This window comes from Lutra lutra, chromosome 5 (assembly GCF_902655055.1).
Source record: "Lutra lutra chromosome 5, mLutLut1.2, whole genome shotgun sequence".
Classification (NCBI taxonomy): Eukaryota; Metazoa; Chordata; class Mammalia; order Carnivora; family Mustelidae; genus Lutra; species Lutra lutra.
The window spans coordinates 13,565,667-13,591,457 of record NC_062282.1 but is presented as its reverse complement, the minus strand read 5'-3'; the positions used below and the strand labels follow the sequence as shown (position 1 = coordinate 13,591,457).

The following is a 25,791-nucleotide window of genomic DNA, read 5'->3' as shown; positions in this document are numbered from 1 at the left end:
TCCCCTGAATCACCCCCGGGCTGAGGGCTGCTGGAGGATGGCTTCTGGCGGAGATAGTTGCTGGGAGGGCGGTTTCTCTAAGGGAAGAGGGAAGAGTGAGGAGTGGGATGTGCCAAGGGGAGGCCCCAGAGGAAGGGAAACGGTGAGGTCTGTGACGGGCTCTGCGGTCATAGTTGCTGGAAATTGGAATATCAGGCGGAGTACAGAGCTGGGATGGGGCTAGCCCCACCGTGGTGGCCTTGTCTTGGAGCCCCTTCTGTGAGCCCTAAGCAGGGACCTATCAGCCTTCTCACATGCTGGTCTTCGAGGACTTGAGAGGATGCCCGCGCTCTGCACTTAAATGAATCCTGATGACCTGTATCCCTGCCTGTCGTGGTGCCACCGTTCGTATCGGATGGGAGCCCTCCCTTGGACGATACCCGAGACAGGCTGCCGGCACACAGGAAGTGAGGGCGCCGCGCGGACATCATGAAAACCTAAACCTTCTATTTCCAGAGGCCCCGTGATGCCATGGATGAATTAATGAACTCAGCACATTCAGTACTGGGGACTAATATTTGTGTGATCCAGGTGCTGCCTGCCCCTTGTTTTCTTATTTTTTTGGTTTTTGTTTTTGGGTTTTTGTGGGGGGTGGGGCTTGAACTCAGGACCCTGAGATCAAGAGTCACATGATCTACAGACTGAACCAGCCAGGCAGTCCCTTCTCCCCATCCTTTTTTTCCTCTTTAAAGACCAAACATTTCTTTAAAATATTCTGATGATTGGGGCGCCTGGGTGGCTCAGTGGGTTAAAGCCTCTGCCTTTGGCTCAGGTCATGATCCCAGAGTCCTGGGATCAAGCCCCACATTGGGCTCTCTGCTCAGCAGGGAGCCTGCTTCCCTTCATCTCTCTGTCTGCCTCTCTGCCTGCTTGTGATCTCTGTCTGTCAAATAGTAAGTGAGGTCTTTTAAAAAAAAGGAAGTTCTTAAAAAAAAAAATGTTCTGATGATGATGTGTCTTATTTCCTACCTTGAATTTTTGTTCTGTTCTTCCTAAATCTTTTTCTCTTTCATTTTATTCTTCCTACTTGTCCTTAGCCTAACTGATCTTACTTGCCGCAACTTTTTGTTTTTAGTCATTGTTCTCTCTACCCTAATCCTATTTTCTGAATAAAGGGTCCCAGAAATAGGGAAGATCTTAACCAGGTACAGCTTTGTAGGACGTACTTTCCTGTCTTTGCTGCCTAGCTCAGTGTCCAGGCCACTGTCTGTGCTCAGTAAATGGTGAATTGAATTGCTTATCCAAGCACAATGTGAGCTCACTCGTGGTATAGGAGTGCTTAACTTTACCAAGATAAAAACTTAACCTGCTACTTTTTTTTTTTAAAGATTTTTATCTTTAATAACCTCCGCACCCAGTGTGGGGCTCTGACTTACAAGAGCCCGTGCCCCACAGACTGAGCCAGCCGGGCACCTGCGGACTTGCTAACTTTGAAACCTGACCGCTACAGGTTTCATTCTAGTTAATTTATATAAGGCATGTTATTTGCTTCTGGATCCTCTGACTGCTGTAGGTGGAAGTCACCTGGAGATATTCCAGGAGGTTGGTATTGGGGCGATATCCTCAATATGATTCAGGCTTTCAAACATCAGCACACAGTGCTAGACTATCGCAGGGCTCTTGTGGGCAGTTGGTTTGGGAGAGTTTTGCTCGCCTGAATATGCAGTCTGCGCTTGTCTCGTGTTCATGTTTTTACTGTTCTTCTGTGGGTGGCTGTTTGCCCAGGACCGTGTTTACTAAGGCCCCTCTTGTCCCTCGCCCCGGCTGCTCTCCCTCTGGGCACTCCCGGGGTTGCCTGCAGCACAGGGTCATTCCTTGGTACCCTACACCAAGGTCACGGGTGGTTGTGCTCCATTCCTGCCACACACAGGGCATGAGGTCACTCTGTCCTTACAGATTCCAAGCCCGGTTTAGGCTGGTTCACAGGAAAAGCTTCCTAAGACTGTTGCCATTCCTTTTCCTTTTTGGGTTTAGTTTTAAATCACCTATCTTTGGCAGATTGTCGCAATTGCTCCTGTGTGTGTTTTTTGGTTTGTTTGTTTGTTTGTTTTTTTTTAAATTTTCTTTACTCCTTGACACTGTTATGGGATGAACACTTATTTTAATTTTTAAAAATTGACTTTATCTTTTATTTCTTTAGAAGTAATCTCTACATCCAATGTGGGGCTTGAATGCATGACCCCCGAGATCAAGAGTGGGATACTCTCCCAGCTGAGCCAGCCAGGTGCCCCTAAAATTGACTTTATATTTTTAGAAAACTTTAAACTTACAGAAAATTTGAGCATAGAGCATGGAGTTTCCATATCACTCTCCATCCCACTTACACACACACACACAAACACAGAGTTTTCCCTCATGTTAACCTTCTACATGACTTTATCATGTTTATTACAATTAATGAACCAGTATTCTAAGGTCCAAAATGAACATTAAAGCTAACTGTATTGTAAGGTTCTGAGTTTTGACATGCACAGGGTCAGGAAGAGTCAGAATGCACAATATTCCCAGTCTATTCCCAATACCACGAACGTTTTCTCAAGTAATGGTTCCCAAGAATAGGATTGTTCCTGATTGGCCAAAAGACAAAGCACTGAGAATTAGGTCTCTGTTGTGCAGGATAAAATGCAAAGGATACTGTTCTATGTGGAAGAAACCTGCAAAAACCACCTGAGAAAACGGGGGAGATGCTTTTTCTCCAGGGAGCAGGAGGGAGCTAGGACATCTTAGCGCTCTCTCTCGATCATCAGCCCCTTTGACTCCTCTGCTGGTCTTACAGCCTTTGGAGATGGTTCTGTTTCCGCCACATACTTCCTGGAAAATGTGCCCTGCATTGAGGAACCTTCCAGAATTCTTCCTGTCTTTCTGATTGCCCCACTTGTTACCTGCTCTCCTGTAACTAGAGCACCCATGGCTAACATCTTTGACTTTAGAGAACATCCCCTACAGATGCCTCATAAAAAGGCAGCATTACCTCTTCAGGACATTTTAGTAAAGGAAGCATTAAAGCAACCATTCTTTGCCCTGAACAAAACAATCCCATTACACCCCTCCGGGGTCACTCCAATCCTGTTTACCATGTTGTCATGGCAACCATTCAGCGGCGCTATGCAAAGTCCGGGATAATAGGCACAAATGAAGCTCTGCTCCAGTAAAGAGTGTTGTTCTCAGGGTCGACTTTCCAAGGTCACCACTAAATTGCTCGATTTTGTCTCGTGGCTTTTTCTTTTTCAGTAATAGGCTCTCTTTGAAAATTGGGGGGAGGGGAGCTTCAAGTGTCTTCACACGTCTGTTGGGGCAGGGGAGGTGGTCAGTTTGCTCCTGCAGTTAAAACCGTCTCCAGCAACTGCTACCCCGCCAGCCTCCCCGGGCTGGCCTTCCTTTCAGTAGAATCAGGAATGAATTAAGCAGGCAGAGCTCAGGACGCGGCATCAGAGCCTGGGAACAGCAGTGAGCTGAAGAAAGCCCGTTTTTGTGTCCCGGGCTGCTAAAGATGCAGCCATTTACAGTGGACAGACACTGAAGGGGCACGAGGAACCCAAGGTAGGAGTCTTTCTCTTTTTTGAGCCGCTTAAGAGTTTCACAGGCCCAGGAACGATCACGGTGGGGTTAGAGTCGGTGGGGAAGCATTTTAAGCCTGGGAGAAACAGGCTTTCCCATCTCTCTGAGCATCAGAAAGGTTTAATTTCTAAACCAGGCAGTTAAGTGTTGATTTGGATCGCACTCAGGAGTTCGAACTGCAAACACTTTGTCCGCACAAGGGACGTTGTCTGAGCAGTCATCGATAATGGGGTATGTTCCTGGTAGAGAATTTGCTTTCTGTAGGAAAGCTCGTTTTTAATGAGGTTAGTAGGGGACGTCGCTGGCAGTGGTTTCTTTTGTTTGAATGGGTCATCGCGAGGCATTTCACTTTAAAAGTACACACTACAGACCTGTAGCTTTTCCTCGCCTTGTACTTTGGGTGAACGTTTTAAGGAACTCTGCCCGAGAAGAAGCCTTTCTTTTTAAATTGTATTGTACACCGGTTTGTACACGAATGTGGGGATGGAGGGGGGTCTGGAGTCTCCTGGTCCTGTTGACTGTCTTATGCGGATTTGGCACAGGCACACTGGAGCCAGGATTTCACAGTCTGCCTAGATACACCTGATCAGGCGCTGTTTGTTGAGATTCTCTTAGTCTCCCCAAAGTGTCCCCAAAGAAAGAACATAATGAAGAGCGACTGAAATGCTGATCTCTGTCTCCACCAGGCTCGAATGTGCGTTCTGTTGATTTCCATTCATTTGCTAAAAGTGCCCTTTAAGGGAGCAAGTTTTAAATGTGAAGGTGGTCTTTCATATGAAATTGACTTACATTTAAAAGAAGCGAATAATAATGCGGCTGACAGCTACTTAGCCAAATCTGCTTTCAGGGAAATAACATTTCCAGTGCTGGGTGAAAACCCTGTGTGTGAGGTTTCACCATCAGGTCTAACAATCTCCCAGCCATGAATCTGACATAAAATTAATGACCACCGTGAGGGAAAGTGGATTGTTAGGCACCAATGGGAAAAGTACCACCTACTTCTGCCTCTCTCAGACTGAGTTTCCATACCCACATCTCAATACGGAGGTCCCCAGGTTCAGAATCCCACTGCCTCGCAGGCTGGCTTGAGTGACCGAAAAACACTCCCTCCCCTGTTAAAGGATACTTTTTGGGAAGACTCTGATTACAGAGATCTGCGGGTTCTGTCCTGCTGGCTTCCGACCTGGGAGGTGCCAAACTGCGGGCATGGGGTAAACATTTTCCCCTGTGCCCACTGCCATAGACAGTCACGGCCTCCCCCCCTCAGCCTCCCAGCTGTGCATTTCAACTTTGGCTGTTGCTCCTGAACTTCTGGAAATAGCCACCAATCAGAAGAGCAGCCCCAGTCTGACATTTGAGCCAATCCCAGTCTCAGACTATCTCTGTGTTTTATGCAAACTGGGGTGATTGATTGAGTGATTGATTTGGGGGGTGGCTAACTTAAATGGCCTTGCGTTGGCATTTTCACAGGCAGCCCCCTTAATGTGAGATTTCTGTGAGTGACTGTGTTCTAAAAAGCTACCACTGCCCACCCAGCAACTTTACAGAGAGCCAGTTCCCAAAGCAGTGATCCCCCTGGGTGACTCTGGAGCAAAGAGCCAAGGTTGTAGTGGTGCTTGGGCTCAGAGACTTAGTAAGCCTCGCTGGGTCTCCTCACAGCCATGGAGGAGGCCCTCTGCCCCTCCTAGTGTCTTCAGCATTTCGCTGTGTTGGCCTTTGACTCTGGGGTGTCCCCCTGGTCCTGCCTCAGGCTGGCTCTTTCCCTGATACACAGAAATGCTACGACCCAGTAACAGTAATAAAACCACCACCACAGTTGGCAACTGGGTTTTGCTTCCACCCCTCCTCCATATAAAGGCAGCACTTACTGATTAGAAAATAATTGGAAAATGGGGAAAACACAAATTTAAACTCTTTACATTTTATTTAGAGGCTGCTCTTAATTTTATAACTTTTAGTAGCTTACTGTATCTTACAACATTCCTGTGCTTTTTTGCACAGCTATAGAAGTATAGTCCGCGGGGTGCCTGGGTGGCTCAGTGGGTTAAGCCGCTGCCTTCGGCTCAGGTCATGATCTCAGGGTCCTGGGATCGAGTCCTGCATCGGGCTCTCTGCTCAGCAGGGAGCCTGCTTCCCTTCCTCTCTCTCTGCCTGCCTCTCTGCCTACTTGTGATCTCTGTCTGTCAAATAAATAAATAAAATCTTAAAAAAAAAAAAAGAAGTATAGTCCGTGACTGTACTTTCAAGTAGGTTCTATTACTGGGCTGTTCCCTTATTATAAACAATGATCCTGTATTATTCATGTGTATTTATACCTGAGCACATTCAAGGTTGCTTTATAAAGGTAATTCATCACAGCACGCACATTGGCCATCCCCACGGCCCTACTGTTCATTAAGGCCAACAGTGAACAGGAAGAATATTTTGCAACAGGTGTAACGATGGATTTATAGCCTTAAAAAGCAGCCCTTGGAAATCAGGAAGAAAATAACAAATGTGTTGGCAGAAAAATGAGTAAAACACATGAATGAGAAATTCACAAAAGGTGATCTAGAAGCGGGAAATAACCTGAACAGCTCTGGTGGTATAATCAAAGAAATCAAACTTAAAAATAGAGAAGTTTGCCTGGGTGAAGACTGAACAAGTTTCTTGGTTTTGTGTTGCTTTTTAATAACCCTCCCAGGGCGGTCGTGGAAGAAACTCCTATTCACGTACACGGGGAGTTTAAATTGTGGCAGCTTTTCTGAAGAACGGGCTCCTCCTGTCGTCTTGATCAAATGTTTTCTTGCCTCTCCCGGCACTGTAAGCCATCCGTTTTTCTCCTTCGTGCTGTCAGCGGTTCCTTCTCTCTGGGTTCCGTCTCCTCGCTCACACTTCTTTGGATTAAATATATGTAAATATTCGAATGTTTAATATAGAGATATATCCATAAAAGGGAGGGGAGGTGGGAGTGACTAGGGTATGCTCCCCCCTGAGCAGTATTTTCACGGCTGAGCATTTCCACGGAGAGCCCATGCCCATTTTCTGCCCTTCCCTGCCTTCTGAGGAAAGTTCCCAGATACAGCTTTCCCTGCCCCGCCCTCCTCATCCCCTTCCCTCACCCCTCCAAGGCCTGTGACCTCGCCAGCCACCCCGCCTTCCTGGCACCTGTCTGACTGGGCCTCCTCCCCTCCCCCTTGCTCTTGACTGGTTCCCGAGCTGTAGGCACAGCCTTGGGTTCTGCCCTCCTCCTCACCTACCCGCTCCCGCTCCCGCAGAAATGCTCCCTGCTCCCCTCTGGCTCTCAGCAAGGTGAGTACCTCTGCACTGTACTTTCCCAGCCCCAAACCCTCCTCTAAGCTTTGGCCTCCTTGGCTAATGTTGTAATGTTATAACCCACTTTTTATCCCCCACCCCCCACCCCGGGGTCTCTAAAGTTTCTAGTTCTGATCTGGTCTGCCTCCCCTGCATCGCCTTCAAATTGGAACGTGTTCAGAATTTCACATTCTTTACCTTCCACCTCCTTGTTTACCGGGTTTTTCTTATTGATCGGGTGCTAGCAGATTATCGCAGTGTTAGCACCGTTGGCATTTTGAACGGGGTGACCCTTTGCTGTGGGGCCCCGTAGGACTGCTATAACGGCCCCCCTGCCTTCTACCCATTAGATGCCGGTAACAGCCCCCATGGGTCTCTAGACATTTCCAAACCTCCCCCAGCAGGCAGTGTTGCCCTACTTGGCCACTAGTGGGTTACGGTGTCAATGCTGATCGTCTCTTGGTTTTTATCCTATTTCTCCTTTGCTCTTGGTAGAAGTGGCATCTATGTACAACTTAGTTTTTATTACCCCAATTGTTCAGGCTTTGAACCTTGAGTTTTACTATTGAATAGAGGGTGAAAAGAGAAAATGGCTTATTGTTTAACATTTTTCCAGACGTAGCGAGTCACTTGTTAACATGTTTTGTTTCCTAGTAAGTGAAACTAGAAAATTTTAAAGTGAGGGGGGGCGGGGTGCCCTTCATATCGGTGTGTCTTGCAGGATTACGTAATTGTTCTGTGCCACTACCCACTTTCTCAGATGAATGGGTGGCCTAGTTTCAGCCACTCTGAAAGGATAAAACAGCTCATTAAAGTGTGCCAGATGCTTCATTTGTCACTGTTTCACTTAAAAGGGAATACTGTTTAGCTTTGGAATTATACCGGGTTACACTCAAAATTGGCCTTTATGAAACGCAAGACAAGTGTCCCTGTTAAAAATATTGCAGCATCCCCCACCCTAACCCCCTCCACGGTTATAAGGCTATAATGAAACATTCACCACCAAACGAATGTTTTAGAAACTGTTAAGTAAAGCTTTTTAAAAAGTCTCTTTAGATACATGAGAAAATGAAGTTTGGAGATGCGTCCTCAAATCAGGTAACAGACTTCTGCTTTTCAGCCAGACAGAGTTTAAAGGATAAGGGTTTGGATATGAAATCTGTTTAACATACCTTGATACTGTTTCCACTGGGACAGTTTAATTAAGGTTACTGCAATACAGAAGTAGAGCACTGAAACAAATTTTGGGAAGTCAAATTCCACAAGATTGTAAGGGCTGAGAGTAAAGCATCATTAGTATGTTCATTGTGGCTTGAGAAATTGCAGAAAGAAAATTCTCCTGGCTTCTTTTCCTCTCCTTTGCTGTTTTTCAGGGTTCATTTGCTTTAGTATTAACTCTGAAACATTGGTCTATATATTTGATTCATTGATGACATTACATCAATTCCAGTAAAGCTTGGACTGTTGAATTTTTATGGGACCCCACTTGCAGCTCCTAGGGGTTTTTTCTCCCAGGTGCCATGTAAATTAGGGAACTGAGGTCCTTTGTGGAGGTGGGAGGGCAGTTTGAACCTTGTTGTGATGTCATATGGTTTGTATTTCTAGGATTCTAACACACCTGTCAGTCCTCCGAGCTGGGTATCAGAGGTGCTAAAAGGTACAAAAAAACCTGTAAAACACGATGTACCTGACCATCTCTTAAAGCAGTCATTGTCCATAGCCTGGTGGCATCAGCAGATGGGCCACTTCTCCTTGGGAGCGCCTGCTGTCTGGGGCTGAGCTGGGGCTGGTTTACATACACTTGGGGCTTTGTCAGGGTCCGCAGAGTGAAAGCCTTTCCCTTCTCATGCTCGATTAGAAAAAATGAACCATCATACAATCGTCACTTGTTCTCCATGACTCACCTTGCCTACTCCCAGCACATCCACGCTCCTTGTTAACAACCTGTTGACGTAGTTCTATGATTGAGAAGGTGGTTTTGAGCTATTGGAAGGACCTTTAGCCACTGGCCTGAGTGCACAGGCTTTCGTTCTCTGTTCTGGTCATTTGGGTGACCAGTGTCACACACAGATCGCCCTCTGCCCGGTGCTGGGAGGACTGTAAGCCGCAAAGGGGGGCACTGCTGTGGGGGCATAAAGGGATAGACAACCTTCCATTGCATATTAACTCTATTGAAGATTGAGCGCTAAAATCTAGGCAGCATCGAAGATGTGAACAGATTATGTCTGAATCCTTTCTGTTTCTGTTCATGATCCCTGAGCAGCCTCAAATGCCAGAACACTGATGGGGGGAACGGGGAGACGGACCCAGGAGCATTTGTGAAACGCTCTCTGGCATCTGTCATCGTTGTTGTTATAGTCTCGTGATTTTCTTGCCTAAATCACAGAACTTTAACTCAGTACCTACCCTTTCCAGCCCAGCGACTAGCAGTAAACCAAACCAGGCCCGTTTTTCTACATATTCTGGGGCTAACGCTGCAAGGCTGTCATAATTCTCAGAGAACAGGTTGATTTCTTTTTTATTTATTTATTTATTTTTGCTATTTGCTCGTGAGTAAGGCAGTCTGTCCTTTAGACAATAAATGGGTGACAGGATGATAAAACGGTTTACTCCTTAAACATTATTGGATTACAATAATTAATGAAGATGCACCAAGAGGCTGTGTATTTCGGTGGACTGAGTGAGGTTTTACAGAAAATGCTGCACTCACTGTCACCAGCCACATGTCACTGGTCTTTTAAGTCCTCTGTGTTCTCATGGATGGAATAAGGATAGAAGTCACCCCCTTTTTTTTTTTTTTAAGATTTTATTTATTTGCCAGAGACAACGTGAACACACAAGCAGGGGAGTGGCATGCAGAGGGAGAAGCAGGCTGCCCACTAAAGCAGGGAACCCAACGCCGGACTTGATCCCAGGACCCTGGGATTTTGACCTGAGCCGAAGGCAGATACTTAACCAACAGAGCCACCCAGGTGTCCCAGAAGTCACCCTTTTTTAGGGTGGTTACAGGACTGACTGTGATCATGTCTACAGAACCCCCAGTTCAGACTGGCACATGGTGGCCGCTGATGATAATTATCCTGCTGGTCATTATGGAAGGAGGCGATGTGCATGTGTCTTGGAAGAGCCCACCTATGGTGACTGTGTGGTGGTCCCAGCAAATCGAGGCGTTCATTTCCTCTCACTGAAGTTGACACTGTACCCGCAAATAGAATTTAAGGACCTGTGTTCATTTTTAGAATGGGGGTGGTGGTTACGGCCAAATGGATCCCTGAAGGAAGTGGACAGGTTAGATCATTCTGAGGACAGGTGAGGAGAAAAAGAACACTTCATTGTCATGCCTGTCTTCTGTTCACTGTGTCTTTCTCGAATTTCGGAATGTGTTTGCTCGGTCTCTATACATATTCCTTTTATTTTATTTTTTTTTTACCATTTTGCTTAGGTAGTGGAAGAGTCTTCAACTTAAAACTCTGTCATACTGATTCTCACTCAGGCACCAGGGTCATGGAGAAACGTGCTGGGCTGCACAGCACCCGTTGGGCTCTTTAACCGTGTGGGGGGCAGTGTGGCAGCAGGGGCGGCATCCGATGTGAGGCCTGGCTTTGGCTGCTGTGGGGCCCGCCAGGAGCCCTGTCGAGGCCCAGGGATGGGAAGAACCTGGCCTTCGAGCATTGCCTGACCTCCCGTTTCCTAGCAACGCCCAAGCGCTCAGTGGAATATTTTGTGCTGTTCTTAATTTATACTTAGCAGATATTGGCTGTGTTTAAGACTGGCTAATTTCCCATTACGACTTGCAGACAACCACTTTAATACATGAATAAGCAAGAGAAAGGACTCCTGGGAGGGAGGCTGTGCTCACCGGCACCCCCTTCTCACCAGGCCTTCATTTTCCTTCTAGAAAGTAGAATTTACCAAGGACTTGCAAAGCACATGACCATTTCCCCGCAGGGACAGGCTGCACTGAAGAGTTTTCAAGTAAAATTCTTTTCTTTGACTTTTTTTTCTGATAACCCCGCCCATAATCATGAATATTTATAAGTCTGCTACGTCCATTATCAGAGTAGCGGCTCCTTCCTTAGTTAGCTGTCTTCTCTAGGCGAATGCGGAGTGGCCCACTTTCTGTTCCTTCCCTACGTAAGCGAGGCAACGGGATGGGGTAATTCTCACGCCCCTTCCAGACCTCATCTAACAGACATCTGATGAAATCCTTCTCCTAATAACTGACGTCTCCCCTTGGGGGCTCAGATTTTTCCCAGTTTCCATTTTTATTTTCATGCTTTTTAGAACTGTTCAGACCCCTCAGTCCTGACTTGCCCTTGGAGCGCCCCTTTTCCTCCATCTCCTTCCTTAAACTTACAAATGGTGAATGATCTTTGTCTCTCAGTGGCTCAGAAGTCTTTTGACCCTGAAGTTCAACACCTGAAAGCAAGAGACCACCGGTCTGTTGTCTGTTGTCTGTTCTCCTGATCGTTATCTGTAGATCAGTTTCTGCTCCCATGACGGTCTATCTTAGTACCAACGGAGGTAATGCTACACTGTAAAAAAAAAACTTGGGCCAAGCATTAGAGATGTCTGTCTGGCAGATTTTTCCAGGCTGTGGACATTGAAGCATGGAGGACCACACAGGGCACGTGTCCCATCCCCTGCTCTTCTGTTTTCGGGCTCAGCATCCTTGCAGCATTGGCATGACCTTGGTGACTGTGTAAGTGAGTCAGTCCAGTCCACGGCTACGTCAGCGGTTTCATGCCTGGCCGGTGCCTCCTTGCCAGCGTCTGCAAAGAGAGACAGCTGCCCTTCTAATGTGTAATTCTTAGCCTGATTTCTCAGAGCGAGTGTGAATAAAAGGGCATCTGACCTATTCAGTATGGTGGACGGAGCATTTGAAACAGAATGGAGATGAACAGCGAGATTGAGGTTTAGTTTAGCAAGATAAAGGGTTTAATTATATTCATTAGATAAAATGGCAACAGATTATACACAGGAGGGAGGCTGCTTTATGAGGATTTCCAGATGGGATTAATGCTGCAGATCAGACATTCTGTCATCTTTACTGGGGTCTGTGGATGATTTAGAACAAACCTATGGTCTTCCTCCTGCCCACCCACCCCCACCCATTTCTCTGTTTTTCTGAGTCTCTTTCAACACATGTTAATTGACTCTCCAGATCCGATTTATAGATTCAGATATATCTTGAACTCCCACCTTCTTATTTTAAATTCGTATGACCTATTTGGAATTTACATGCACCCTGCCAGCCCACCCTCTTGTCCTTCCCCTGTTAGCACTTTCTCTGAAGGGACTTGCTTCTTTTCCTTGCCCAGGCCTCAGTCCCCTAGATTCTCTTAATCTCCCCATGGATTCACCCTGAAATTTCACTTTTTGTGCCAGTTGGATTCATTGGTGGGCCTTAAATTTTTATTTTTTTTTATTGGAACACAGCATACATATTTTTAGAAGTAGTCAGATCCTAAGTGACCTGCTTTGAAAGATCTCTGCTCTAGCCCAGACATAAAAACAGCAGCCTGTGGCAGGGAGGAGAGCGGTTTAGTTATGAACTTGGGGCTTTGGTGAGGACCCTGGGCTCATTGACCTTTGTCCAGATTGCCAGCCTTGTCTTAGATGATGCCCACATCATCCTCTCTGGTCCCATCATGTTGCTGGAGGATATCAAGAAATGTGGTCTGATTGGTTCTAGGGCATGTTCGTGTCAGCCCCAGAGGAGGAGAGAGACCTCCCCGCCCTCAAAGCCTTCCCACACTCCTCAACCTGATGTCAGCCTTCCCACTCCAGCATGTGGCCTCGCCTTGTAATCCCCCTGAGGACCAGACCAACAAAATCTGTCACTAGCGAACTCGCCCGCCCTCCTCCCTCCCTCCCTCTACTGGCTTCTTGCTATGTGCTAAGTACAGTGTTCCCAGGAAAAACCCTGTCCCGGGCCTCTTGGCTATTTGGCTGCTTCAAATGAGGCCACCAACTCATGGTTCTCATTGTGGCCATGGGGCCCTCGGTCCATGCGTTCTGTCTTTGATTCTGACCTCTCTGACCTAGATTTGAACGTGACCACAGCCCTGTGATGTCCCTCTGGCTTTAGCATCATATACCAGCTCATGTTGTTGGTGATGACCTCTGCTCTGCTGTGCCTTCTGGATATTTTCAGAGTTTACCGTATTAACCACAGTAGCAGTTTCAGCTATACAGCAACCTTGTGTTTCCACCAGGGATCTGGATGTTTCTGGAGCCTAAGCCCATTCCCCACGGGTGCCCCTTCCTTCCCAGGAGTAATCCTTCCCTTCCTCCACAGGACCTCTTCCATCTAACCGCAGGTGGTACAGGTGGGTCAAACATACTTCCTACCCCTCAGTCTCCTTTTGGAAAAACCTTGACTCTTAAGTGACAAGACACAGAATAATTCAGCTGACAATGACATGTACAATTTATACATATAAGTATCATATTTTATAAACACTTGCTTAGAGGCTGGCCCCACAGTATTGGGTCTTCACATCAGTGTGTCTGCAGTTCTCTTTGTCCTTCCTCAAGGTTGCAAAATGGCTGCCATAGGGGCAACCATCACATCCTCACAGAATATCTTCATTTGGTTAACACCTAGTTTTTGAGTATCTGTTGTCCCTTTGGGATGCATCTGTGAATCAAGCCAACGAAGATGTGGTCCTCTTAGAGTAAATACTAACCCGTGAAAGGAATCAAGGCAGGGCCAGAAGAGCAGTTCTCCTTTTGTCAGGAAGGAAAAATCTTCCCAGGAGCCCCTCAGTAGGTTTGCCCCACTCCACAGGAAGCTTGGGAGAGTGAAAATCTCTCACTCTCCCATGATGATGTCACCATCCAAGGTGGATGGGTTTGCCCAGTTGGCTTGGAATGATCTCAGTCCTGAGACAGCTGCCCTGAGTCCAGTGGGAGTTCTCTTTGCAAGGGAGGGTTGATGAATCCTACCAGTGAATAAAACTTTACATGAGGAGTAGAGAAGATGAGGATGGAAAGATGGAAATAGAAAAATATTTGTAACTTGTGTACAGTTCATAGAGCTTTTTGGGGTGTGATATCAGGTTTTCTGAATGGACATTTAATATTTGTAGCAGTTTTGAGGAAGGAGTTAGATGAATACACTTACTTTAAATTTTTTAAAAGACTTTATTTGAGGGGTGCCTGGGTGGCTCGGACGACCATCCGCCTTTGGCTCAGGTCATGATCCCAGGGTCCTGGGATCAAGCCCTCCACATCAGGCTTATTGGTCCACAGGAAGCTTGCTTCTCCCTCTCCCACTCCCCTTGCTTGTATTTCCTCTCTTGCTGTGTCTCTCTCTGTCAAATAAATAAAATTTGGGGGGGGGGAGATTTTAACAAGGGAGAGAACATGAGCAGGGGGAGGGACAGAAGGAGAAGCAGACTCCCCGATGAGTAGGGAGCCTAACGTGGGGGAGGGGCTCCATCCCAGAACCCAGGGATCATGACCTGAGCGGAAGGAAGCCCTTAAGCAGACTGAACCACCCAGGCGTCCCGTATTTGTTGAGCCTGATTGACGTTTAAACAATAAAACGGGAATTATGCAAAATTAAAATTGTGTACACATGATTATCAGGAATTTCTTATAAGCATTACCCAACCTTGACATTGGTATCTTGTAGAACAGCCCTTCTCACACTGTATGTGGCAAGAGAGCAGTCCTTTTTTATTGCCAGTCTGTCGTGGAGTAGGACATTCAAGGGCATGTCCATGTCTTTTTTTTTTTTTTTTTTTTTTTTGACAGATCACAAGTAGGCAGAGAGGCAGGCAGAGAGAGAGGAAGGGAAGCAGGCTCCCTGCTGTGCAGAGAGCCCGATGCGGGGCTCGATCCCAGGACCCTGGGATCATGACCCAAGCCAAAGGCAGCAGCTTAACCCACTGAGCCACCCAGGCGCCCTGGCATGTCCATGTCTTATTGCTGTTGAAGGTCCCGAGGGCTTTGCTCCCACTTCTGGTGTCTGTCTCATTGTGGAGCGGCACCTGTCACCAGCCACACTTGGAGGGACTCTCTTCTGGTTCTTCCGTAAGGAAGAAGAGCACGTACAGAAGAGCGTGGAATCTACTTACAGGTCCTAGCGCTGAGCATCTAGGGCTTAGCAGCCACGTCACTTTGGGCAAGTCATTCGAGTTGTACTGATCCACTTCTTTCATGTCTATAAGGAAATCCTGTTCCTAACTTCTCCACTTGCCTTTATTTACAGGGTAGTGGGAGATTTGATCGAGGTAAAGAAGATCTTTTACGTGGAGTAGCCCATATTTAAATATTAGACACCATTATTTGCTGTTTGGTAGTTAAATCAAGGAGAAAAGCTTAGCTTTTCCCCCCAGTAGTGAGAATTAAATAACAACTCTATTTAAACAGCCCAGGGATTCCCTTTTGCAGGAACATGCTGCTTTTTGTCTTCCCCACGTGAGGGGTGGAGGGTGTCCACAGGAAAGCCCCAGGTAGCTCGTCCCCCAGGAAGGGTCTGGCGTGCAGGCCTGAAGGCTGGGAACTTCCTGCGGGGTTTGCTGGGAATTCAGGGCCCAGAGGGAGGCAGGGCTGGGGGCGTCTGTGTCCAGTATGTTCAGGAAAGGAAGGAAGGAAACACAGGCATGTGCAGTACCCTGCACGCATGGCCGTGGAGGGGAACACAAGTCAGCAGCAGGTGCACGGGCGGTTGTTAAAAGCAGGAAACCGGAAAGGAATAAGAATGGAAGAAAGAGTCTGTGGAGGAGGGCAGGCTTTTGCATTCTTGTAACCCAAGGAAGCGTTTGACCAAACGTTAAATACGTGTGGCTTTCGGGCCATTGGTGGGGTTTGGAAACAAGCATGTGACGTGAGCACAATGGTCGCTGAGACTCAAATGGGTAAATGTCCCACGGACACAAAGACAGAGTGCTTGTTCTGAACACCAGGGAGCTGGCCCTTAGCTGTAGCCTTTCCAGGCATTTACTTGCCAGGTTTGGGGAACAAATAGATGGGGGGGTGCCCCTTTTCTGGCCTCTCCGGTCTAGCTCTATTACAGATCCCCTGCAGTGGTGCACTTTTGATTGTTTTTATAGATGCTAAAGACGCTGGGTTCAGTGGCCTGTTAAAAATAAAGCCAACTGAATGTCCTAGGAGGCTTCTGGAGTGATGTTAGAAACTCCATATAAATTTATTAGGAAAAATAGAATACACATGTTTTGTTTGAGAATTGTGTTGATATTTTGTATGTTATTTGGAGTTCATGGAAATTCTTCATGTCTAATTTCTTTAGCATCACTAGCCCCATGGAAACTACTTGGGGTGTCTTTCACGTTCTTTGCATGTTTTTCATCTTTGAATAATGGATCATGTCTTCAGTGAAAAGTACTATGTTTTGATTTGGTCTCTTAAGCTTTGTATTAAGAGTCTGACAGTTCATTTTATGTAAAGATATGCTCCAAGTATCCAAGGCAAATAGAATTATAATGTTGACCTTGCTCTTTTCCTCCATGTCCTCCTAGAGTCAGACTCAGCCTCATTTGTCAGAGCAATGTTGTCCAGTGGAAATAAAGTAGGAGACCTGTATATACGTCACTTAAAATTTTTCCCACTGCTATGTGGAAACACAAAAAGAAATTAGTTTTGTGAAGTTAGTTTTAATAATATACTTTAGCCCAATGTATCCAAAATGTTATTTCGACATGAACTAAGTTTCAAAATTATTAATGAGGCATTCTACATTTTTTCTTGTATTGATTTTTTTGAAATCTGTTACATAATTCATGCAGACTACAATTTAGTTTGCACTCTTTGATGGCACTATTTACCTGGCTTTCGTTCCCTCTGGGGTCCGTTGGCATACTTCTCCTGCCGACCGGCAAAATAGTCAATATTCCAGGTTTCGCCATTGTCTTGTGAAAGAATTCACCGGACAATGCGTGGCTGTGTTCCAAGAAAACTGTATTTATAAAACCAGGTGGTGAGCCAGATGTGGCTTGCAGGCTGATGTCGGCCAGCCCCTGCCCTAATGAAGTATACCGTCTCCTTGAAGTTTAATCCTCAGAAGCTGACTTCTGATTTGGTGTGACATCTGCTACCAACACAGCTATTGTGATGACTTTCATTCAAGAATATCCAGGGAAAATGTACCAGGAAACAAAGTCCATGGTTAAAGAATAAAAACTTTGGGACCACAGGAACTCTCCATCCCACCTCCTGAACTTGGCACCTTCTAGGGCAGACGGGGCGAGCCAGGGGTTTGTGGTGCTGGCCTGGCCCTCACTGTGCCTTGACTCTGTCTTGGAGCAGCTTTGTGACGCTTAAAGTTACCCTCTCAGATTATGCACCTTGAACATGGGGGCAATGATGATTCCTACCTTACAGAGTTCGTAAAATTAAAGTGGGTGCCTGGCTGGCCTCCATTGGTAGAGCATGCAACTCTTTTTTTAAAGATTTTATTTATTTATTTATTTATTTATTTATTTATTTATTTATTTATTTATTTATCAGTGAGAGAGAGCACAAGCAGGGGGAGCAGCAGGCATAGGGAGAAGCAGACTCCTCGCCGAGCAGGGAGCCGGATGCGGGACTCAGTCCCAGGCCCCTGGGTTCATGACCTGAGCCGAAGGCAGATGATTCAGCGACTGAGCCCCCCAGGCGTCCTGAGCATGCAACTCTTGATCTCGGGGTTGTAAATTGGAGTCCCAAGTTGGGTGTAGAGATTACTTCAAAATAAAAATCTTAAAAAGTTCAATAAAAGCTAGCTGTATAAAGTTAGTGTAATGTCTGGCATGTGGCAAGTTCCTGGAATGTTAACCTTCCTTGTTGCTGCTCCTTATTACTGGTATTACTGCTGAAGATGGTGTTAGTTCTGCTAGTACTGCTGGTATTACTGCTAGAAGTGCTTCACTTTGATCGGCTGCCCACAGGTGGTCACAGCAGCCGCCCGCACAGGGTCACTTTGGACGTGGACTTGCTTTCAAGGAGGAGAGGAGCTCCTGCGCTCTGGGGATACTTGGGCAGAATCTGCAGGGATTCCGGTATTAGAAGTGGCGCCTGTCCTGGTAACTGGCATGCGATGGGACTTCTGTCACTCATTCTTTGGACCTGTTGCCTGAAAACACCACGAGCTGCCTCGCTGGCCTCCCAGATGGTCGAAATGAGCACATACCATGGGTTTAGAAGTTGCAAAGTGCTTCGCAAATGTTAGCTAGTAGCATTTCTTGAGTAGCTGGCTGTCTTGGCTTTATATCACACATTTAATTTGATCCTCATGGGCAGTTGGAAGGATTGAGAGGCCTGTAGAATGCTTAATCCGTTGGTGGAAACACAGCCCATGTTCAGTGAGTAGTAGCTGCTATTTTGATTAAATTTGTTTAAGACACAGCCTTTTATTATAATCCATCCTGGTAGATTTTATGTGTCCTTTGGACTAGAAATGCTGTTAAATGACCTTGTTATGTAGTGTGAGACATAAACTCCCAAATTTACATTGTCTGACATGCTAGAAGGTAAAATTATGACACTCGGCATAGAAGACCGACAGAATTAAATCACCGGAGTCTGATCAGTGATGACTTTCTGATTGAGTAAAATGTCGAACTAACAGGGACACCATGTAAAGTGGGAGCTGAGGGCGTCCCTCGGGGTGATCTTGTCCTAGAACAAAGCCTCTCTCACACACGAGGCATCTCTCTAACTCTGTTCCCTTAGAGGCCCAGGTTGGGCAGAGACGTGAGAGCGATCACCTTGCAGCTCTCTCTGCTCCTAACCACGGGCCGTCACAAGGACAGGACTGCATTCACCACAAAACAAAGGCACTCTTGAGGGCCAGGATGGAGGTGTGGACAGGAAACGCTCTGGTGTGAGGACTCTGCTGTTCCACTTTTGAAATTTCCTTCCATTCAGTACAATCTGAATAGAATATAGCCAAGAGTAGGAACCACTGAAACGTCCTCCCTTAGGGAGCTGATGAAATGGAAAGAACGTGGGACACCTGCGTGTCCTAACATTGATGCCTTTAGGTGAGAACAAAATGTAGGGCATATTTTCATTTGCTTTTTTTTTTCTTTCAACAAAGCATGTGTGCGTACCTATATGTGCTTGTAGGTGTGTGCACATGGCACAACAGTCATGTGTTTGTACATGCATAGAGTATGTCCAGACAGAGACTCAGGAAGCTGGCCAGAGTGGTTTTCTGCAGGAGAGCTGTGGGATTTGTGCCGTATACATTCTCCGTGTTTCTGATTTAAAAACAAACAAAACAAAACAGCCAACCTTTGGGTGCATTATTCTGTCATTTAACCACAATTTAATGGAGAAATGAGACTACTTTTTTTTTTCTTTTAAAGATTTTATTTATTTATTTCACAGAGAGAGATCACAAGTAGGCAGAGAGGCAGGCAGAGAGAGAGAGAGAGAGGAGGAAGCAGGTTCTCCGATGAGCAGAGAGCCCGATGCGGGACTCGATCCCAGGACCCTGAGATCATGACCTGAGCCGAAGGCAGCGGCTTAACCCACTGAGCCACCCAGGCGCCCCGAAATGAGACTACTTTTATTTCCAATTTCTTTTAAGTCATCCTCAAACTTGATACAGCAAAGTTATGTCATTGTATTTTGTAGTAGAACCATTTCCTATAGAAACACATTCTGGTTAGGTCCTATAAGTAGTTAAAAAAGGGAATGGGATATTGAACTGTTTTTCGGGCATATTCTCCAGAAACACGTTTTGAGGAATGCTTGGACCTTGTGGCTGGCATCCTTAAGAGGACCAGTTAAGCCAGCGCCAGAACAGAGTTTCTCTGCTTCTGTTTTTTGTTTGTTTGTTTGTTTTTTAAAGATTTTATTTATTTATTTCACAGAGACACAGTGAGAGAAGGAACACAATCAGGGAGAGTAGGGGAGGGAGAAGCAGGCTTCCTGCAGAGTGGGGAGCCCAATGCGGAGCGCACGATCCCAGGGCCCTGAGATCATGACCTGAGCCCAAGGCAAATGCTTAATGACTGAGCCATCCAGGCGCCCTCTGCTCCTGTTTTCATAAAAGTCATCAACTCAGGTTGATCAGGTTGGATAGAATTTGTTAAAGTTTTCATGCAAAATTTGCACTCCAATATTGAGAAACCTGGCTCCCACCATCCATTTATTTAATTGTAGAGCAGGAGCGAATTGTGAACCTGTCATTCCCAGGGAAGAACTCTCAGAGCTGTAATGCAGTGCCTGTGTGGCTCCCTCTGCCCTCAGTCTTACGAAGCCCATTTCCAAAGGTGCTTACGAGGGCCCCGCCCCCAGTCCTTCAATGAGGTCCTTTCACGCCTCTGTAATACATTGAGATTCTTTTATTACAGTATAGATCACTTCCTGGTATCCTCCAAAGTTCACTCTTGTGCATTAAAATTCTCCGGATCTTGGCAGATGTATCATGGGGTGTACCCACCATCACAGGATCCGACAGAACAGCTTCTCCAACCTAAAATTTTCCTGTGCTTTACCTACTCATTCCCTTCCCACTGAGTCCCTGGGAACCACTGCTGCTTCTGCTCTCTGTGTAGCTTTGCCTTATGCAGACTGCCATCTAATTGGAATCAGGTAGTAGACGTATCTGCTCATTTCAGTCTGTTTTACTGTGTTTAAGTTCCCTCCAGGTTTTGGGGAAACTCGGTATCTTTTAAAAATCTCTGAATGCTGTTCCATGATACGGCTATCCCACAGTTTCTTTGGCTGTTCACCTATTAGATGACATCCTGATGCTTCTGAATTTTGACAGCTGTGAATGAAGCTGTCAGGAACATTCAACCTGTGGGTGTCATGCATTCGGTTCGGTTGGCTACATCCTTAGGAACACGCTTGCTAGATCATAGAAAACAGTGTTTAGCTTTATGAGAAACTGTCTTCCAAGTTGACTATCATTTTGCATCCAACCAACTACGAATTACTGTTCCTGTATCTTTGCCATCACTGGGTATTTTCGGTTTTCCGGGTTAATCATTCTAGCAGGTGGGTGGTGGTGTCATTGTTTTAATCAGCAATTTCCTAAATGGAGTATCTTTCCATATGCTCAGTAGCTGTCCCTAAATCTTCTTTGGTGAAGTGTCCAGATCTTTTCCCTCTTTTTTACATCGGGTGGTGGTTTTCATATTCTTGAGTAGTAATCATCCCTATATTGGATATACTTATATTGGATATGGTATTTTTTCAGATAAATATTTAAAAAAATATTTTCCCAGTGTGTTGATTTTCTTAACAGTGTCTTTCACAGAGAAGTTAATCAATTTTTCCTCTTACGAACGGTCTTTTGGTATTATTTCTGAGTCCTTGCCAAATAAGTACATTGGAAAAGGCTGTAAGGAGAACCCCAGTTTAATTTATGCAACACCGTAGTTTAAGTGCGTATGTATGTGGCACGTCAGGGAGGCAAGTTAGTGACAAAATTCATAAAATTCAGACCCTCCCCTGAGGGAATGTATCATCTAATGGGGACTTCACACGGGTATGTCTAACAGACACACATGCAAAAATACATGAGAAGATGCATGCTCGAGGTCACATCCTAAAGCAAGTACATGTGTGCTACCAAGGGAAGGGGAGGTGACAGATGGCAGCAGTCAGATGCCTCAGGAACAGTTTTATGCATTGAAGAGGGTATATATGGAAGACCCCTAAAATATCCGTGAAACTCACCAGAGACCACGGGAGAACATCTAGGTGGTGAGGCTAGCTCTGGCTGAGGAAGACAGGAAGTGACAGCTTTAGTCCAGAAACATCTAGGGTTCTCTAGAATGTGAACGAGATGTCGCGTTGACCTAGCTGTGTGTTGACTGAAGGCAGACTGGAGCCATATGGCGGGGCCTTGAATGGGAAATTGGAGCCTTTGCCTTAGTTTGGTGTGGTGTGTGCTGGGAGTTGGTTCACCAGGGGTCTACGCCTCGGAAGGATTCTGTAAGTGTGCATGGGTGCATGCGTGCATGTGTGCGTGTGCGTGTGTGTGTGTTTTCTCTGGTCTGGCTCCTCCTCTCCTGTTGAGCAGTGGGGGTTTGTGAGGCTCTGAGGTGAACGCAGCCGCTTCCGGGTGTAATAGTCCAGCGTTGGGTGACTGTGCTCGGCGGGGGGCTGTGGCGCGAAGCCTGTGCCCCGGGAGGGAGAAATTTCCATGCTCTCTGATCTGACCTCCAGGACTGACCACAGCGTTTGGCAGTCAATGTCACGGTGTTGCTTCCTGTTCCTCACCTGGGGTGGGGGCGGGGGGACGCGGGGAGTTGCCTCTTCTCTAGGGGAACCTCGTTTCTGCCTCTCTGCTCCGAAGGGAAGTCAGTGAGCGGCAACAACTGTGCAAAGTGTTTAACAGCCCAGGAGTGAAATGACTGATGTAAGTACAAAGAGCTTTTGTCGCTAGTTTAATGGGCTTTTGTTTAGTGCCCGTTCAAGGTCAGGAAAATTATATTGCCGGTTTAGTAACCCCGCTTTTGAAAGCTCTTCAAAGCACGATAAACTTGGGTTCAATATTTATGGACCGCTTTTGATAGTTTGATGTAGCAAACACAGCAAATAAAGATGGAGAGGTCTTGCATCTTTTTTTTTAATTAATTTTTTGGTTAATTAGTAAGGTGAGGACAGGCATGCCATTGTAAGACCTTCTCAGTCATTTACAGGGCTGGGAATGATAGTTTATTAGTGTAACGTAATTGACTTTGGATAAGCCTTTCTGGAACCTTGGATTTTTCTGCAGTTGAAGAAGGGTTATCAGAGGTGAGGTTAATGTTTAAAGGTGAATAGAGTAAAAGTATATCCAGTAATGGTAATGCAAATACACCTAAGATAGTAAATCCTCTCTATTTAAGGTTAGTTGGGCCTTTCCCCTACTCTGTAATATTTACTTACCAAAATAAAGAATCATGTACGGGTTCTTTGTACTAAATAGATTGTTTTCTATTCCTTAGGATGGCAGGGACTAAGCCAACATAATGTGGGCTATGAGATAAGTCCCTCAGTTGCAGACCTAATATGTGTGTAAATAAAGGCGAAGATATTTCACATAGAGAAACTAGGTCAGGATCCATTAAAAAAAAACAAAACAGGAAAAAATAGAACTCTTTAATTTTAGAATGTTACACTACTCACTTTGAGAAAGTCTACCAGAGGGGTGGGAAATTAAGTCTTATAAGATAGTCAAATTTTTTTTTTCTATTGAGCTATTAAGGACAGTAAGGAAGGCACTTGTTGGTATAATGCTCAGTTCCCATGTTTGGTTTCAGGCCTATGCTTTGCTGCCATGTTATTTTCTAAGCAGATTAGAGCCAGTCTCCAATCTGGACCCAAATGTTTGTTGGGTCCAAACAGGGGCAGGTGCATTTCGTGCTGTTACCTGGAAGGTTGCTCTCAGTCTAAGGAAGGAACTTCGGGTTTCCTTGTCTATAAGATGGAATCATCTGTCCTAACCCCCCCGCCCCCGGATCAGAGTAGAGAAATGCCTTCTCCCTGAAGTCCTGACTGCCCCCCCCATACCCAATGGGCCTCTGCATGGCAAGCCAGGTTCCCACTCTTTTTGAGTTCTCAGGGCTCCTTGCCTGGTTCCTGAGACCTCTCTCAAATGCTGAGAAGCATGAGAACTTTGAGGGTCCATCGGTAATGAACTCGCTCTGTTTTCTTCTGTAAGCACGGATTGAATGTCCTCGTACTGTAGACAGGGGGCAATTTCCAGAATCGCTGACATCCTTATCTTTATGCAGTATATATGAAATTATGAAAGGCTAGGTAGTGTTCGGGGTAATCAGATCCATTAATGCATAAATGCGTTTATTTCTGTCTCCGGTTGTGAAGAGCCTCCCTTGTCCTGGGTCCCTGTGTATCGGCACTTCTCTTGCCCTTTATTTAGACTTGAAGCTGCAGAAGATAGGGCTGGCTTATAACTGGATTTTGGGGTAGGTCTTAGCATGTTCTGCTAATCAGTCATTTGCGTCTGGACATTCTGAAATCTTACTTTTTAAGGTGGTAGGGGAAAATAGTTTTCCCAATTAATATTATTATCATTATCATCATCATCATCATTATTTGTAGAACTGACTTACCTGAAACAAATACATTCAATCCTGTCTCCAGGAAGACTCCCTCCACATCCATTGCTGCTTGTCCATTTTATTTTTCAAATTTTTATTTATTTATGTTTTAAGATTTACATATATATTTTAGAAGGAGTGAGCACATGCAGGAGGGGCAGAGAGAGAGAGGGAGAGAGAATCTCAAGCAGATTCCGTGCTGAGCACAGAGCCCGACCCAGGGTTGGATCCCAGGACCTGAAATAAGACCTGACCTGAAACCAAGAGTGGGACGCTTAACCAGCTGCGCCACCCGGGCACCCCACTGCTTATCCATTTTAAATGCCTCCATGTCTTGTGTGGCTTTTTTTTTTTTTTTTTTAAAGATTTTATCCATTTATCTGACAGAGAGAGATCACAAGTAGACGGAGAGGAAGGCAGAGAGAGAGAGAGAGAGAGGGAAGCAGGCCTCCCGCCGAGCAGAGAGCCCGATGCGGGACTCGATCCCAGGACCCTGAGATCATGACCTGAGCCGAAGGCAGCGGCTTAACCCACTGAGCCACTCAGGCGCCCCTCTTGTGTGGCTTTTAAAAGTATTTTTAAAAAACTGGCTTTGTTGAGATAGAATTCACATACCTACAGTTGACTCATCTGAAGTGTACAATTTGGTGTTTGTTTTTTTTTTGTTTTGTTTTTTGACAGACAGATCACAAGTAGGCAGAGAGGCAGGCAGAGAGAGGAGGAGGCAGGCTCCCCACCGAGCAGAGAGCCCGATGTGAGGCTCGATCCCAGGACCCTGGGATCATGACCTGAGCCGAAGGCAGAGGCTTCAACCACTGAGCCACCCAGGCGCCCCCAATTTGGTGGGTTTTTATATATTCATGAATAATGTGCTCCCATCACCACTGGCCATTTTAGAACTTTCTCATCAGCTCACAAAGAAACCCCCTACTGTTGGCCTGCCTCCCCCACCCCGTCCCCCCGACACATACCTACCCCGACTGCTTCCACCAGCCCTAGGCAGCCACGACTCAGTGTCTGCACAGTTCCTTCTGGACATTTCATATGGATGGAGTCCTGTAATACACACATGATTTTTTGTGACGGGCTTCTTCCACTTAGTATAATGTTCTAAGGGTTCATGTAGTGTGTTTTAGTGTTTTGTTCCTTTTTAGACCACATAACACTTCATTGTATGAATAGATAGGTCTATTTTATTTATCTATTCCTTTGGGTTTTTTGTTTTGTTTTCATTTTTTTTTTTAAAGTAATCTACACCCACTGTGGGACTCAAACTCACGACCCTGAGATCAAGAGTCACATGCTCTACCGAATGAGCCAGCTGGGCACCCCTAAGCCCTCATTTGTTGATGGCCCTTTAGCTAATTTCTACTTTTAAGTATCTTTCTCGGAGCTGCACACTTGATCTTCCTCCTTCTCTTTCCTTCCCCTCTATTCTGAACAGAGCCATTAGAATCCACTCAATATCTGGGTTTTTACCTTGTTAAAAAAAAATATTATTTATTAAATATCTTCAAAGATATATAGCCAAGTAGAATAATCATATTGTAAATACATGATTATTTTCTTCGTTCAGTGCAGCCTAATTTTTCATTCCCTTTTATTCCTAGCAACCTTTCTTCCCAGCATCCACAACAATACCCCCTGTCCCAGAAAGGACCAAGCATGAGTGTTCCTGTGCTTTTCTGCACATGTGTTACCTAGACTTAGACAGGAGGACCTCAGAGATACTGCGGGTTTGGTTGCAGACCTCTGCAATGAAGTGAATGTCACAGAAAGCAAGTGAGATGACTGTTTTGGTTTCCCACGATGTTTAACATTAGACTTAAGTTATTCTGTAGTCCTTTAAGTGTGCAGTAGCATTATGTCTTAAAAAAAAGTA

General features: G+C 45.7%; 1 protein-coding gene and 1 long non-coding RNA gene across 2 annotated transcripts in view; one reads left to right on the top strand and one right to left on the bottom strand.

Annotated features, from left to right (window-relative positions):
• Nucleotides 1-25,791, top strand: part of MYO10 (myosin X) — a 218,148-nt gene that overhangs the window by 147,966 nt on the left and 44,391 nt on the right. The window lies entirely within an intron of this gene.
• On the bottom strand, nt 6,723-25,693 carry LOC125101319 (uncharacterized). The gene is made up of 3 exons (XR_007127784.1): nt 25,683-25,693; nt 10,549-10,553; nt 6,723-6,832 (listed from the first exon to the last, which is right to left on the bottom strand). It is a non-coding gene; the product is annotated as an uncharacterized LOC125101319 (long non-coding RNA).